The 17,235-nt window shown below is 29.7% G+C and overlaps 1 protein-coding gene and 1 long non-coding RNA gene across 2 annotated transcripts in view; one reads left to right on the forward strand and one right to left on the reverse strand.

Annotated features, from left to right (window-relative positions):
• Positions 1 to 17,235, reverse strand: part of loaf (low-density lipoprotein receptor domain containing lost and found) — a 402,792-nt gene that overhangs the window by 82,697 nt on the left and 302,860 nt on the right. The gene's annotated exons all lie outside the window — the stretch shown is intronic.
• On the forward strand, positions 2,730 to 5,702 carry LOC147066051 (uncharacterized). The gene is made up of 4 exons (XR_015071679.1): positions 2,730 to 2,822; positions 3,470 to 3,579; positions 4,696 to 4,859; positions 5,334 to 5,702. It is a non-coding gene; the product is annotated as an uncharacterized LOC147066051 (long non-coding RNA).

Here is a 17,235-nt window from a genome sequence, read left to right on the forward strand (position 1 = left end):
TAGAATGATATAATAAATCAGACCAAAAGAGTGTGTATATTTACGAGTACGAAGAGAAGTCCGGATGCAGTATTATTTGAAGAAGGTTTGAATTAAAGCTAACTTTTTATTGAAAATGAATTGATAAAAAAAGCTAAGCGAAATCGGGAGCATGGACATTGATCTGTTACTATCTTAATTGGACAATAAACCGCGTGATATTGATAATAGATATCTGAATAAATTTAGGAAGAATAATAGTGTTTATTGTTTACTCATAAAATAGAAAGCTAATTGGTACATACTAATAATGACGCTACGAATATATAAATTAATATAAGTCAGGGCTTCTCAACAATATAGGTTATGGAGTGTAATTATATGTAAATATAAAATTATGTCAAAAAGTTTTGAACATATTATTTGTTTACTATTTTCAGAAGGACTTTTTACAATAATCAAATAAAATATTTAATTATTTAAGAAAATAAAGTCATTACTTATGGCAAAGCAATTATAATTTTAATATTTTTATTTGATTTACTATATTTTTTTATTTTTGTCACGTACCTAGGTATTTTGATTATTTAGCAAAACAGCCTCGTGGTGCAGTAGGTAAGGCGCTGGCCTTCCACCCGAGAGTTCTGGGTTCGATTCCCGGTCATGACAAAAACATTTATGTGTTTTTCTTAAAGCCTGGGCGTTCGTGATTGTTCACAATTACTAACAACCACCTTGTACGAAAAAGCAAGGACATGGTTATTAATAATCCAAAAAAAAAAAGCTTCTACTTCTACGATATCAAGATATAACTGATAGGCATATCAATATTGGAACAGTGATTCCAAGAAATGACTCATCGTGAGCATTGACTGGTTGATGTAGGGTTGTCTCAAAATAATATAAGTTTTGTGGGTAAAAACTACTTAGGGAAATATTAATGCATCTGAATAAATAAATTTTAAACAAAATCACAAATCATTAATTTATTTATCGATTATATTAAAATTTGTACGAGAATATGTGCACCTGATGTATGCAGTACCTGTGCCGCATTCTATGTGGCGATTTTTGTCCCTCAACAATCTGTTTCATCAGAAACGCAATATATATTACAAATAATATTTTTTACTTAGTGGAAAATGCACGTTCATCCATCAGATTTCGGCATATGTGTTTTAAGAAATATAATATAATCTGCAAAATACTAATCATGCCAAATTTTGTCGAATCCGAAGTGATATCTTAAACTCTGTTGATATTTGCGACAATATTTTGTGATTTTGAATTAAGGTATGAAAAATAAGTAGATGTCAGTGGCAAAGGGTGGTGGAGGTAGGCTGTGAAAATACTTAACTTTATCAGAAATACTTATTTGTTTTCATTGAACTACGAATATGAAATGCAGATCTTCTTGATTAGATTTTTAAATTCAAATAAACCCTGCCTAAGCCATAATATAGTGGAGGTAGGCAGTGAAAATTCGACAAAAGAAACCGTAATAGATACACAAATATTATCAATAAAATATCCAAAATTATGCCATGTATATAATTTTAGATATTTTATAGATATAATAATATTCTTTATCTATTATGGTTTGGTTTTAATTGAATTGTAAAAACTAACTAACATCTGTGTTTAATCAATGTTTTTTTATATGGAATAGCTTTGTCAGTTGGAATAATGCCGCATCTGATAGTCTTATTAACTCAATGCAGCATCCTCTGAATGATAAGTAATTGAGAAGAGAGGATGCTTTGTATGATTGTATGTAGCTACAATATTTGACTGTTGTCAGTATATTTTAGTTCAGCGTGCGCACTGGTTGAATTTGTACATTTTTGATGATATTAAGTGTAATTTAAAAGTTACAATAAGAAACCCAAATAAACGAAAATGAGAGGAAAATTGTCCATTGTCTTTTGTTTAATATTTACGTGTGAGTATTTTTTATAAATTTTTTCGCTTCGATTGATGATCAATTTCAATTTTAGTTTGGTATATTAATTCTGTAAAATGATCATTATTAGACAAGTACATACTATTATCAAGTATTTTCAATATTTTAGAAATGTCACTTTCAAATTCACGACATTCACAATTTTGTTACACTAGCAAGGCCGGATTAAGACAATATTTTAACCCAATAATATTTTTAAAGCATAAAAACGTAAAAAATAGAAGTCAAACATTTACTTTTCGTAATTTCTTTGAAATGAAGCATACGTAAATTGTATTCTCAATAACATGTTTTTCAATTGTGATGAGTGATATTTTTTTTAGTCGTTTTTGGGCCATTGTCGATATGTGTATATAATATATATAATATAATGTACCTAATATGTAGGGCTCAAGATGAGATTTTTAGTACAAGTAGGTATATATTATCATGTTCATTATTATAGGTATGTTAAATATTTTTGTCATTTTACTTTGGAACTTCAAATTTACGACATTCACAATTTTGATACACTAGCAAGGCTAGAATATTGCTATATTTTTACCCAGTAATTTTTTAAAGCATTAAAACGAAAAAAATATTTTTCAAAATTTCTTGGAAACAAAGCATACGTAAATTGTATTCACGAAAACATATTTTTCAATTGCGATTTCAAAATATGCAGGTAACTGAAAAGTGCCACAAGATAAAGCGGTATGTCGCTGGTTCCTAATCAAATCACAAAGACTCGATATTGTTTACTGAGTGTATTTTTTTTACAAATATTTTAGTGTCTGCTGCGACAGTGGAAGTGAGAGATGGCCCCATTCAGATATCGGCAAACAATTTTTTGCTAAGATGTAACAAGTTGGATATTAAGGGTGGAAAAGATCTACCCAAGGTAAAATAAAATATACAATTATTGCAATAATTACGATATTCAATTATAAACACAGTACTTTAAATTTCATTAAATCCACACAACATTCTTTATTCGAATAATTCCATGCGTCCTTGGGAAACTCAAAATTATATGCCATTACTTTATTTTATTTTTTTTATTTTATTTATTTTATTTTATATTATAAACAATAAGATTACCAAACTTATAATATTATGTGTTTAAAATTTTGTATATAATAAATTTTCGAAAGCCTGTTGAATTTTCCTGTCAATTAACAAAGTTTGAATTAATTTTTCTCATATTTATTATTACACCACGCAATAAATATATTTAAAAAATATATTTTACCCTTACCTCTCGTTATTTCAGTGTCAAAAAATACGAAACCTAAAAATTTTAATGTTACCTAATATTGATTGATATTTAGAAAATAAAATAATCTGCCGTTTGTAAGGATATAATAAGTCCACCTATATATTCATTGAAACAGGGGTTTCTTGTCACAAAACCAATATTATTCATTCATTTTTGGCACTCCATAATTATTATAATATAATACCTTTTTTAAATCAATATTAATTGTAATTTTCATTAAAAAACAAACTAATATTAACGAATTAATTATCGTGCATATTTATTTACAGAAAGCCTTGGATGGTGTGAAGAACTGCTTTTATGAAAATACCAATCTTCGATATTTTGACGAGAACCTTGGGAGTAATCAAATGGAAAATTTAAATGCACTCCTGAATACGTAATACTTATATTTAGCATAATCTTATAAAATCGTTTCAAAACTCTTTTTAATGATAAAATTGGTCGACTTTGGAAAATAAGGATACGTAAAATCTAAAAATATTGGTATATTGTATTACATGACTAGATAACATATTGTGTCAATAAGTAGCTATTAGATATTTAGTACAACATTTATATTCCGACACTCAGTGCTGAAAAGAGTGACGATGTAATTGTTTTGTTGTTTTATTAGACAATACTATCTATTATTTTGCAATAATTATGACAATAATATGATTCATTACTATACTACTATTGCAATTTATTTCAGTACATACGGATCATGCGTATAGACTCGGGTTAACAAGCTCGTCGAATTACTGGGTTTTAGGATGACCGTGAGACTTTTCATACCTTTTCATGGTTCAAACTTTAGGAAAGCTCTCATAGTCCGATACGTAAGGTACTTAATTCTTGTCCGGGGGATCTGCTTTGATTCTTACTGATGTTACCAATACATATAATATGTGTTTTTATCAAACGTTTCTGTGATTGTTTTACTGTTATCACCAGTGTTTCACTACTACCACATTATTAATTATCATCAGGCCTGGATACCTATTATAGTGCTAAAAGAAAAAAAATATATGACTATATTATCCAGCAGTTATTTAAATTTTGAGCGATATGTCAGCAAATTGCCATTCAGTGTCTTTTTACCATCACATACATTACTATTATCTACCTCCTTTCTTACTGATTTCTTTTGTTATGTACCTATACGTGTTATGCCCAAGGTTGTCAAAAAAGTATCCATATATTCTGACTGATATTTCAATACTTTTTTATTTATATTATGACATCATTAATTATGCAAAATTAACACAGTTTCATGACAAGTTGAACCACTATTTATTTAGAAATATTTTTTAAAAGTGCATATAAAGCCGGGTACTCATTAGTTAGATACTGTGACCAAATCCAGATGCGAAATAATTATTTATTAGGCTTGCGAACTAATTATTACTGATTACTGCATCTGCAACGGTCACAGTTACGCTTCGCTAATGAGCATCCGGCATAAAAGTGTATTAAAACTGTTGTAATTAATGATACTTTATTATTTTTACAGACTTTGTCCTAATATAGATATCTTGAAAAACTGTCTCATTGGTTTTATTAATACCACTGAACCGTGTCTATCAAAAGAAGAAATTGATATCAGCATGAGTTTTGTTGACATTGTTGAAAATTTTTCAAAGTTTTCCTGCTTCAATGACCATACAAGAATCACAAGTAAGTTGTTTACAAACATTTGTTTTGTTATATTTTTCAGGCTATTATGATGATTTATCTATTATGATTATATGAAATTAATTTAAAATGGGTAAAATAAAATTAATATAGATATTTCTAAAAGTAAATTCAAAACAGATCACAACGGACCCGATATTTATTGAAAATAAAAATATGTATTCAAATTACTTATACACATTTTTATTAAGTTATATGGAATAAATATTTCTTAAATTTAAATTAACTGTTGATTGTATTAAATATCAAATGATTACAATATTATAATATCATTTGAAACACTGAATTCTCTGAATTGATTCAAGTCTTATCGGGAGCAATTGGCCTGTATCATTCGGTTATGATGACGAGAAAAAACGTCAAATGGCTTATGATCTTTTTTTTCAATTGGACCGTCATCAAAATATACGTATGTATGTATGAGTACGTATGAACAAATTTTTGTACTTTTTTCAGGTTTTATGAAGGAAGGAGGACCACAGTGCTTTGAACAGAATGGGTTCTCGTTTCGAAAATGTTTTGAAGGCAGCTCAGTACAAAAATTTTTCCTTATGAAACATTCTGAGACTATATTCGCTAAAATTCCCACGAAAAGAGAGCTATGTCACGATATAGTAACACTAGAAACCTGCACAAACACGGAATTGAAGAATTGCAATACACCTATCTCTGATCTAGCAAAAAGTCTGATTGAAAGTATAGTAAACAGTATGAGATATTGTAATTTCGACTGTCATAAGGAGTGTAATAATTTGATTTAGATCATTAAAAATATTTTAAATACTTTTTTACTTTTAAATACTTTTTTTTATATTTAAATGCTTCAACTTTTGAACATATTGAATTTATTAATGTATATATTTAGATTACAAATCAAAAGTTCAAGACGTTAACACCATGTCATGAAAACTGAAAACAGATCGACTGTTTGGGATCTAAACTAGTTGAAGTACCTACAGCATTATAGTGCAGGGTTGGCGATTTTTACATACGCGTGCCGAAATTTTCCAAATAATGTTTTTCAATTATCTGACGTGCCAAGCAGTTTTTCATAGCGAAAATGATAAAAAGTATATTATTATAAAATTTGCCTGCTATTATTTATACAATACGATATTATATTTATGCATGAATTTCGTCATTGCCGTTTACTCATCGATTGATTAACATTAACAAAAACCTAAGAAAATACGCATAGCTATGTCGTCAGTATTTTTTAATATTATACAAAAATGACATACTTATACATAGATTATTATAGGTATTTTTCTCTCTTTAAAATGAAACATTCACATATCACTAGTGGCATGTGTGCCATAGGTTTTCCTTCACAGAAAGCAGGTCGATTGCTTGGGATCTCAATGAGTTAAAGTACAAACTTTATGTTGACAATAATATACTATTTTAAGAAAATTAAAACTATCGACCGAGGGTACTGATGGAAATTTAATTTTAATTATAACTGATTTAAGTTTTATACTATTTTATTTGAGCCATTTTTTACGACCCTGTTTTTTCGGCATTTTCAGACACGATTCGCTTTCATCAAGGCAAATACACACTGATACACTTAAAATATTCAAAATATTCCAAATTTGTTTTTATACCTGATATTTCACTTAGTAGGTAGTGTAGGTTTTGACTTATTGTATTAAAATACTATATAAACAGAAATTAACTGTATATTATGTTATCAGTGTGTATTTGCCATTGATAATTATAGTGAAGATGCCGAAAGGCAAAACCCAAGTATCGCAAAAAAAAAAAATAGTCAAATGAATGAAACTGTTGTGAATTTTGAAAATGGAGTGTTGCGCTTTTTGCTTTTAATCTACTCAATCATGACATTATTTTTGTATTTGAATAAATAATAAAAATTTTTGAGTATTTATATCACACAATACGTGTGATTGGTTAGATATTTAGCTAGACTAGCAATAAAAATATAATTTCTTCTTTGTATGCTTTTTATTATAAATTGATTTTACTGATAAAAAAATGTCTACATCTATAATTTTTATGGAAATATTCAAATAATAACAACATTGGATAAACACCTGAAGGATAGCTATATACAGTGGGACCAAAACGATTGAAAATAATTAGTAAGTTGAAAATAAACACTTTGGAAACTATATTATATTCAAAAAATTCATTCAAAATTCTTTTAATAATGATAAACGGAAGCATTCACACATTTATCTTGATAACAGTGTGGATATATACTTACGATGCACATCCTACACCCCACATCCTGAAGCCGGGTAGGATCTTTGACGGGCCCCCCTACCTATAGTTAAGGATATAGGCAGTGTGCCGCTCTACAGTAGCGTTTTCCAAATGGTGTACGCAGTAAAATTAATGTGTATATTTCGTGTTTTTTTTGTATATTTTAAGACATCCATTTGAATTATGACTGTAGATGTCGAGTATCATTACACAATTAAAAATTGTATCGTACAACCATATAATTTTAAATAATAACATTATTGAAGGTAAATGCGCCGCATGCGAGTTTTTTTTACTAATAGAAAAAAATTGTGATAGGTGTTTATCTCACTTATTTGGTCGAGTTGCGACGCCGGGCCCCTCCTGAGTCTGGGCCCCCAGGCTAGAGCCCTGTCAGCCCCCCCTTGTGGGGACCATGGATGCAATACAGATAGTAAGTATCAATACTGATAATTCATCTTTCGAAATGCCAACCACACAATTTACTTCTGAAGTGTAGCCTCATCATATTGTTGAAGCCAAATCAGACGTGAAAGTAGTAAGTATCCAAATAAAACCCATTCCTTACTAATTGATATGTTGGTCATAATTTCATATTAATATTCAATTATTTTTTCAACACATATAAGTTAATCGTTTAATATGGAAATCAAAAAATATAATTATTTACCTACCGTACTTAAAGCTTATAGAACGTTTCTCATTCATATCTGCAAATAATGATTTATAAATAGTTCTATTTTTGGTTCCATACAAATCAATCTATAAAAAAAAATCGGCGTGTGTACTTATGTACGCGCGTTAGGAGTTATACTTCTTTGGCGTAACAAACCTTGTGTAAAACTAGATTCTTTGACGCTGTTAATAATCTTGTTAAATTACACACTCAAGAAGAAGGACCGCTTATTGGAACGCCGTTGGTTTGTTTCTATACACTTTAACCTTTATTACTAAATTATATAATGGTTGCTCGTTGTTTTTATTTTTAAAGTACCAACTCTGACGTTTAATCGTTTGTTTACGTAAGGAATTGCAAATGGCCGACAATAATAAATTAGCTACCTAGGCAACGGAACAACTCTAAGCTATAATGTATAATCGTCACGATTGCAGTATCATACTGTGGTATAAAGGTAGTGCGTTCGGCTGATAACCGAACAATCGGTGGTTCGAATCCAATCGAGTGCGTTTTTTTTCGTGTGAAAAAATAAATTATGTGTTACATGTCACACGCCAAAAATACACTCTGATCTGATTTCCCAAACGCGCCAAAAGAAGTGTAACTTCAAAAATTAGATTTGTATTATATATAATATGTTTGAAAATAATCTGAAGTACCTATACGTGTGTTTAAAAACGTTAACTATATATTATAGAAATAGGTATTTTTTACTATGATATAATATATACCCACTAAATATTTTCATTATTCACATAATATTATTTTTTACTATATCAGCTCCTCAGAGTTAGAAAGCCTTAATGAGTTAAGAAGATACCAGTGGCGAAGGGTGGAGGTAGGCTGTTAAGATCCGATATAGATAATGCACACTAAGCTTTATCAGTCAAACTTATTTATTTTTATTGAACCAATACTACAATGTGTAGATCATTTTGTAAGTTTTTTAAATTAAATTCGTTAAAAAATTACATAGTAGATAAGATTTAAAAAATATTCGTTTATCTATAAAATATCTAAAATTACGCCATTGAACCATACATACTTTTAGATATTTATAGATAGAACATTTTTTTAACGATTGTGGTTTCGTTAAGCAGGGCTCACGAAAACCAATAAGTATGACTGAAAAAGTGTGCATTATTTTGGTCGAATCGCCCATAGTATACCTAAACTATTATGGTTTGGTTTGGGCAGGGTTGAACCATTTGCAAATTTATTCAATTCAATGAAAACATAATATATAAATATGACTGACAAAACGAAGTGTGCACTATTTATGTCGAATCTTAATAACCTTCTTCACTCCTCACCACTGGTAGGTACAGATTTTGTACTAGGTCAAAAATTATCATACAATCTGTCATATAGGCATAACAGAAATCCGAAATTCTTTAATCAGTAAACCTGTAATTACATTAACATTATTTAAATTGAATTTTCCTGACGGTGTTCTTAGTCACTCGTAGTCTAGCTATAATGTAGTGATGTTACTTTGACTTATTTATGGAATTAATGCGATATGCAAACTAACTCGTTTTGCTATTATAATGAATTATAAGAGCAGTAAGTATATTTCAATAATATTATTTTTATTAAATTCTTTGAAACAGCGATAACTAAGTAGTATTATAATATAATTCACATGTTTGATAGCTGCAGGGTTATCAAACAATTAAAATAACCGATATTTGATAACGATAAATTTACATAACGCAATTCGCGAGTGGAGAACTACAAGGTTCTAAGTGTTTGTCCTTGGAGAAACAAAAGTAACAATGAGGTAGCTTAGAATACTACTTCTTTGTTGGGTTTGTTTTTTCAAGGACGAACACTTAGAACCTTGTAGTATTAGGCTCACGAATTGTCACAATGATGTAGTATTATCACGGTAAATAATACATATTAGCAAAGGGGTCTAGGACGATTTGGCACCGCTAACTGGCCTCCGCCGATTGGCCTCCGGTAATTGGCCGCCGGTACAATTGGACGCCAGCCCAATTGGACGCCGACCCAATTCGACGCCGACCCAATTAGCCTCCGGGAGGATTGGACGCCGCACAGTTGAATTAAATGCGCAAAGGAATAGACGTACGTTACGATTTGTTGGAGTAAATAAGCAAGTCAGTTTAATATGCTTCTATCTTCTCAGTAGTTGTACCTTATACATTTCGCGCTTGACACATTTTTAATATAGATTGAGAATAATTATTATGCCTTATGATGTTTATTAAAAGAAAATAATTCTTCCCTCGCTAAAACTTAAAGATGTGCATAATCAATTAATTTATTGTCTATACATGGCTACTTATTTATATTTCAGCGTTTTATCGACTTAATATAATAATTAAGCTTAAACATGTATATTATTATGCATAAATGCGTATTTTAAGATAGTATGAAATTACAAACAAAATATTAAGTAAGTTATCTGCTAAGTATAAATGTTTCAGTAGTTTGAATGATAAACTACTTAGGTACTGGGTGCCGGACGAAATCCCGAAGGCCGAAATCCCGAAAGCCGAAATCCCGAATACCGAAATCCCGTAAAATAAAAAAAATACAAACATCAATAATTTCGCAATTTTTGCAAGAGACACAAAAACCCATTTTTTGTGGAAATATAAAAAAATGTAAAATACAAACATCAATAATTGCGCAATCGTGAATTGCGCAATTTTGCAAGAGACACAAAATCCATTCGTTCTACAAAATGGTCTCTCCTGAAAATATTGCGCTCACGATTGCGCAATTATTGATGTTTGTATTTAACATTTTTTTATATTTCCACAAAAAATGCGTTTTTGTCTCTCTTGCAAAAATTGCGCAATTATTGATGTTTGAATTTTTTTATTTTTCGGGATTTCGGCCATTCAGGATTTCAGAATTCGGGATTTTGGCCTTCGGGATTTCGTCCAGCACCCAGTACCTAAGTAATTTATCAATCAAACTACTGAAACATTTATACTTAGCAGATAACTTACTTAATATTTTGTTTGTAATTTTATACTATCTTAAAATACGCATTTATGCATAATAATATACATGTTTAAGCTTTATTATTATATTAAGTCGATAAAACGCTGAAATATAAATAAGTAGCCATGTATAGACAATAAATCAATTGATTATGCACATCTTTAAGTTTTAGCGAGGGAAGAATTATTTTCTTTTAATAAACATCATAAGGCATAATAATTATTCTCAATCTATATTAAAAATGTGTCAAGCGCGAAATGTATAAGGTATAACTACTGAGAAGATAGAAGCATATTAAACTGACTCGCTTATTTACTCCAACAAACCGTAACGTACGTCTATTCCTTTGCGCATTTAATTCAACTGTGCGGCGTCCAATCCTCCCGGAGGCCAATTGGATCGGCGTCGAATTGGGTCGGCGTCCAATTGGGCCCGACGTCCGATTGTACCGGCGGCCAATTACCGGAGGCCAATCGGCGGAGGCCAGTTCGCGGTGCCAAATCGTCCCATTCCCTTAGCAAAGGGCTTAAACGAATGGTTAAACCTTATTAGTTAGGCACTGAAGAAATATTTATAAATAATATAGATAGTGTAATAATATTCTACACATTATGCAGCGCATTAGTAGATTATCTGATGTGGAAATAGTAACAAATCTTCTCTTTGGGCATGTTCACCCCTTAGCTGTAGCATACCCATGACACATAGACACCACATGACGCCTATTAGAAGTCCTATTGCTTGCCAGTCATCTTGTGTCATTCTAGGTCATACCAACATTACGTAGCTCTGCCGTGTCCACGCCAGCCTTCCAGGATGCCGGAATCCGGTTGGCTTGAATAACAGGCAAGCCATGTTGAAGTTTTCTTCTGGCATCCGCAGCACGTAGCCGAGCCAGTTCCAATGTCGCCTCTTTACCCTCAGCATGATACAGTTATACTCTACCGCACATCAAGTATCAATCGCAAACACAGAAGATATCGGATATTATATTGAATTTTTAATTTAATTTAAAGTGTTTAATAACATTATGTACACATACTTAATATGTTTTCATCGTTTTAAATAAATAATTTAATATTAAACTTTTCACGTTTTATGGAGAGGTATTTTGAACTTTACAGGAGTATTTTAATAGATTATGTATGAGGACTGGCTAAAAATGGTAGACTAAACTCATCGTCTATAGATATAGTCTAGAATTAAATAGGTATATACAAAAACAGAAAAAAATGTATATTTGATCCATTCCGCAGAGTTAAAATCCATGACATGCTGATCAGTAATGCGTCCATATTTTCAAAAAAAAAATTGATATGATTCAGTAACATAAATAATCTCCATTTACCGAAACGCAAGTTCCGGCCTCATTTTTGAAGAAATAAGGTCCGATGATACTACCAGCGTATAAACCATTCCAAACGGCGCATTTTTGTACATGTAATGAAGTCTGTATAGTTTATTATAGATTGGTCATATTATGTGGAAGTTTCGCTCATTAACAAATATATTATATATTAAATAATTAATATATAATCACTGCATTTTGGCCATTCAACGTAAAAACCTCAATTTATCTGCTTGATTTTAATAACTATGCACAACTCACAGAACTAATAAACTCATTATTTCGTTGTACGAGTACCTAGTCACCCAAGATGCAGAAATTATATAATTTGTTTTTAAGGTGTATTGAAAACCTGTGTTATTAAAAATTTATACGACATAATATAGAGATACGACAATTTCAATATTAAATGTTACATTTTTCCTGAAATGTCATAGTTCTGTTTATCGGTGTTCTGTTTAGTCACCGTTTTGTTTATTTATGTTCTGTTTATCGCTGTTCTATTTTGTCACCGTTCTGTTTCTTCGTATTATATTTATTCATAGAACCTATTAAAACAATAATCAAATACCTTATAGTGATAGCCGTTGTCGATATATAAGATATTTTTTTCTGTACTAGCCCTAACAATCGCATTTTGCTACATACCATGTAGAAAATAAATCATAATCTCAGCGTATTGTAATCAGTATATTTACTGTTGTTAGTACATTTCAGTTCTGCATGCTAATTATTTTTTATATACTCTTTATTCAGTACCTTTATTGATAATTTATACGTATCTATAAAATTAAATTGTTATTATTTTTACTTACAAATATAAAATAAAGATTTAATTAGGATGAGAGGAAATTTATACAATGCACTCTGTTTTATGTGTATGGGTGAGTATTTTCATTTTTTTAAATCATGCAAATTCAATTAAGGGGGGACATGCTCGTCGAAGGTCAAAATTGAGTTTTTATTGTATATTCAAACCATGATCCTGGACACTCCTTAAACGTTCTAGATGATCTATTTATATAATTTTGAAGCCTTATTATCCTTTATAGTTATTTTAAACATTTGATGACTGCATGAAGTATTTTTGTTACATAAAATAGTATTCTTTTAAACCTCTCGCTCTAATGTTTTAGAATATAGTCATATTTCGGTACATAACTGTGCAGTGGTGTTAAGATTTTTTACATTTATTAATTTTTAAACGCATTTATAAAACCATTAGCATAATTTATTACGAGATAATTTTTGTAAAATATTCACGATAAAAAATTATATTGATAATCTCTGTGATCCCAAATTTGACAAGAATTAGGCATTTTATTGTTCAAAAAATCGGCAAGATTAACACATTTCAAGACAATTCTAAAGATATTTATTATAAGCTATGTCTTTGACCATTCAAGTGTGATAAACATCTTATGAATAATGATTGCTTTATAATAATTATTGACCTAAGAATAAGGTAGTGTTTTTTTGAAATACGCCATTTCTTTTGTCATTCCCCAGTGGTTAAGCTACAACATACGGCCGTAGCCATAAATTGACAAACTATAATTGAAGTAGGGAGTAAAATGATATTAACGCGCGTGTTTGAACATGTACCGTTTAAAAAAAAAATAAAAAAAAATTCGGTTAGGTACATGTTCAAACACGCGCGTTAACATAATTTTACTCCCTACTTTAATTATAGTTTGTCATTTTATGGCTACGGCCGTATGTTGTAGCTTAACCACTAGGGAATGACAAAAGAAATGGCGTATTTCAAAAAAACACTACCTTATTCTTAGGTCAATAATTATTATAAAGCAATCATTATTCATAAGATTTTTATCACACTTGAATGGTCAAAGACATAGCTTATAATAAGTATCTTTAGATTCATCTTCAAATGTGTTAATCTTGCCGATTTTTTGAATAATAAAATGCCTAATTCTTGTCAAATTTGGGATCACAGAGATTATCAAAATAATTTTTTATCGTGAATATTTTACAAAAATTATCTCGTAATAAATTATACTAATGGTTTTATAAATGCGTTTAAAAATTAATAAATGTAAAAAATCTTAACACCACTGCACAGTTCTGTACCGAAATATGACTATATTCTAAAACATTAGAGCGAGAGGTTTAAAAGAATACTATTTTATGTAACAAAAATACTTCATGCAGTCATCAAATGTTTAAAATAACTATAAAGGATAATAAGGCTTCAAAATTATATAAATAGATCATCTACAACGTTTAAGGAGTGTCCAGGATCATGGTTTGAAAATACAATAAAAACTCAATTTTGACCTTCGACGAGCATGTCCCCCCTTAATTGCAATATTCTGGCAAACTTTGCTAGCATTGCTCTCGTATCTATTTTATCTGGTCGTACAAAATTGAGCTTATTTAAAGTATAATACTATTCAAATTAGAATATTTGCCGTTTTGGTAGAGTAGCATTATTTAGTTGAGAAATATCGACTATGTTCTTTAATATGGCACGATTTGCAAACAGTTGATTTTGACGGGTGAATCGAAAGTAAGAAATAGAAAATATTCATACAAAAATACATCAATATATTAATTACAACTAAAGACAATAATCGATGTATATTAATAACCAATGCATCAAACATTAAATCAATAAATATTAAGTTAAAATGAATTATAAAAATTCTTCAAAAATAATTCAATTAGCTTCCTAGATTCACATAATGTATAAAAAATTCATTATTAGTAATATAAAATGAATTAAATATGTAAATATAAAAAAATCATTAAATTTTGTATGATATATATCAAGTCTAATAGCTACGTACTTTAAATCTATGAAAACTTGATATTAATGAGACTGTCCACGTTATTTTGTATCGAAGATTTCCACAGACAGCATATTAGTAAAACATCGCCGATTTTAGTCAACTAAATGATTGCTCTATTTATAGATTTATTTGCATGTTTGTATGAAAGCGTACTTATCATAACTTACTATAATAATTTTGAATTCTCTAGAAAGTGTCACGGGTAGTGCGGTATATTATTGTCTCTCAATTATTCTGTTATAAACGTATCACATTATAATAATATTATAATATACCAGGAATAAAAGAGACTATTAATGGGTAGGTTATGTGGGTCATACTGTAAGGTCGTAACTTGTCAGTCATACTAACTGGACGATATTATGATATTAATGAATATATCGCGGAGTGTCCATTGCGATACAACTAGCTAAATACATTGTAGATGACAGTGATCATATAAATGTAACAAACACCATAGTCTCACTTATTTTATATACAACCTTCTTGACAAATGATACAGTACAGCTATACTAAAGAAGTATGGTACAGTTGTTGATTTTTAGAATATAATTCTAGCATTTGTTGCCAAAGAAGCCAGCTCCCTCGCGAATATATACTCGGCCCACCCTACTGATGTAGCTGACAATTTTTTACTGAGATGCTACAAGTGGTCTATTGAGGATGGGGAAAATCTGACTCAGGTAAATTAAAATAATATACCAAAGAGCTTTCCATAAAGGGAGTGTTTTACTATGATCTGATGTCGATATTGTAACCATACCAAGATAAGATTCAATATAAATAAAAAGAATTTCGCATTCTTTTTTATAAAATTATGTTTTTTTAAAATTATAAAATACATAATAAAAATGAAATTTTTTAACGAATTCATATTTTATAACGTTTTTTAAATTGTAAGTTTTTTTTGTTAATTTTTAATAAATACATTAAAATGTAAATTTTAAATAATTTGTCTAAACTAAAATCATTGTACTTTTTCGCTAGGTTGAGCATTCGTATTAAGGGTTTTAGCAAACTATTACGTTGCATTTTCTTTTTCTTCCTTTATATTTTTCAAACTAATAAAAAAATTATGTAGATATTATACTCTTAGTCCAGACTAATACTTATATAACTGAATACAATTAATGATCCATTGGTTTGTAAACTTCTGTTACTACACAAATGCCGTACATACTGATTTGTTCGAAACTCAACACAAGTACATCTTAAAATATATTTGTCAACATTCCAAAAGACTACAAATCGCTATTCCATATGAAACAGTGGGTTTTTTCTTCAAAAAAACCCGTACTTGTCTGTTTATCAGTATAATTTATTACATGTGTGCGTAAAGTTTTTATACAATGTTTATTAATTTACGGATAGGTATATCTTCGAATGAACTAGGCATGACTATCAATAGCTTTGTCATTAATTTTATGTACTCTTTACAGAATTCCTCGAATGTTCTGAAGCAATGTCTTTACGAAATACCTGATTTCCAAACGGTGGAAGGGAATACTGTAATGGATAATCTTTATGCATATTTGGTTGGGTAATACGAGTACATAATGATATTTATTATTAATAAGATTTTTTTTTAAATTTATTTATACATTAAGTATATGGTTTACCTTTAAAAACTCGGATGGAATATAAAAATCGATAGACGTGGTAATTAAATTCTAATCGATTTAAGTTACGTACTGGTTTGCGTCGTTTTCCGCGACCCAGGTTTAGCTGTTTGGCATCTTCAGGCACTATGCGTACTCAAAATGGTAAATGCATACTAAAAATTAGTAAAATTACTAAATATCGTTTATAAACACAAAATAGTATAATAAAGGAATGTAAAAATCTTACTAACTACTAAGTAAAAGAGCATAATATAATATATTAACACATTTTGAATTTTTTAAGGACTGTAGTTACATTAGATAGGTACGCACCATTAATACATTCGAAAGCGCATTAAATTGTCTTTATTGATAAATAGTGAAGCTAATAAACGTGTGATAATTTTGTAAACTTCGCCAATTAGAAATATCACTAAACATTTTATCTAAATACTAATAAAATAAAAAAATATATATTATAACTATATCAGTAAACCAAATGCATCAACCGTGACATCAAAATGTAAGGCTTTTATTAATAGATCAGAAGGTTGTTAGTTACATACGTACCTAAGGACTAAGTTGTTTTAGCAATTGAAAGTAACATAATATTCTTGAATACGTGTTTAAGTTTATTCCATAATTTTCCACACTCGATCAGTAGGGTAAGCCAGTTTCCATTTATATTGTGTTCCTGTCAAAAACTGAT

The sequence above is a fragment of the Rhyacophila brunnea genome, unplaced genomic scaffold (assembly GCF_057557595.1).
Source record: "Rhyacophila brunnea isolate RB1 unplaced genomic scaffold, BYU_Rbru_1.0 scaffold_5, whole genome shotgun sequence".
In the NCBI taxonomy this organism is placed as follows: domain Eukaryota; kingdom Metazoa; phylum Arthropoda; class Insecta; order Trichoptera; family Rhyacophilidae; genus Rhyacophila; species Rhyacophila brunnea.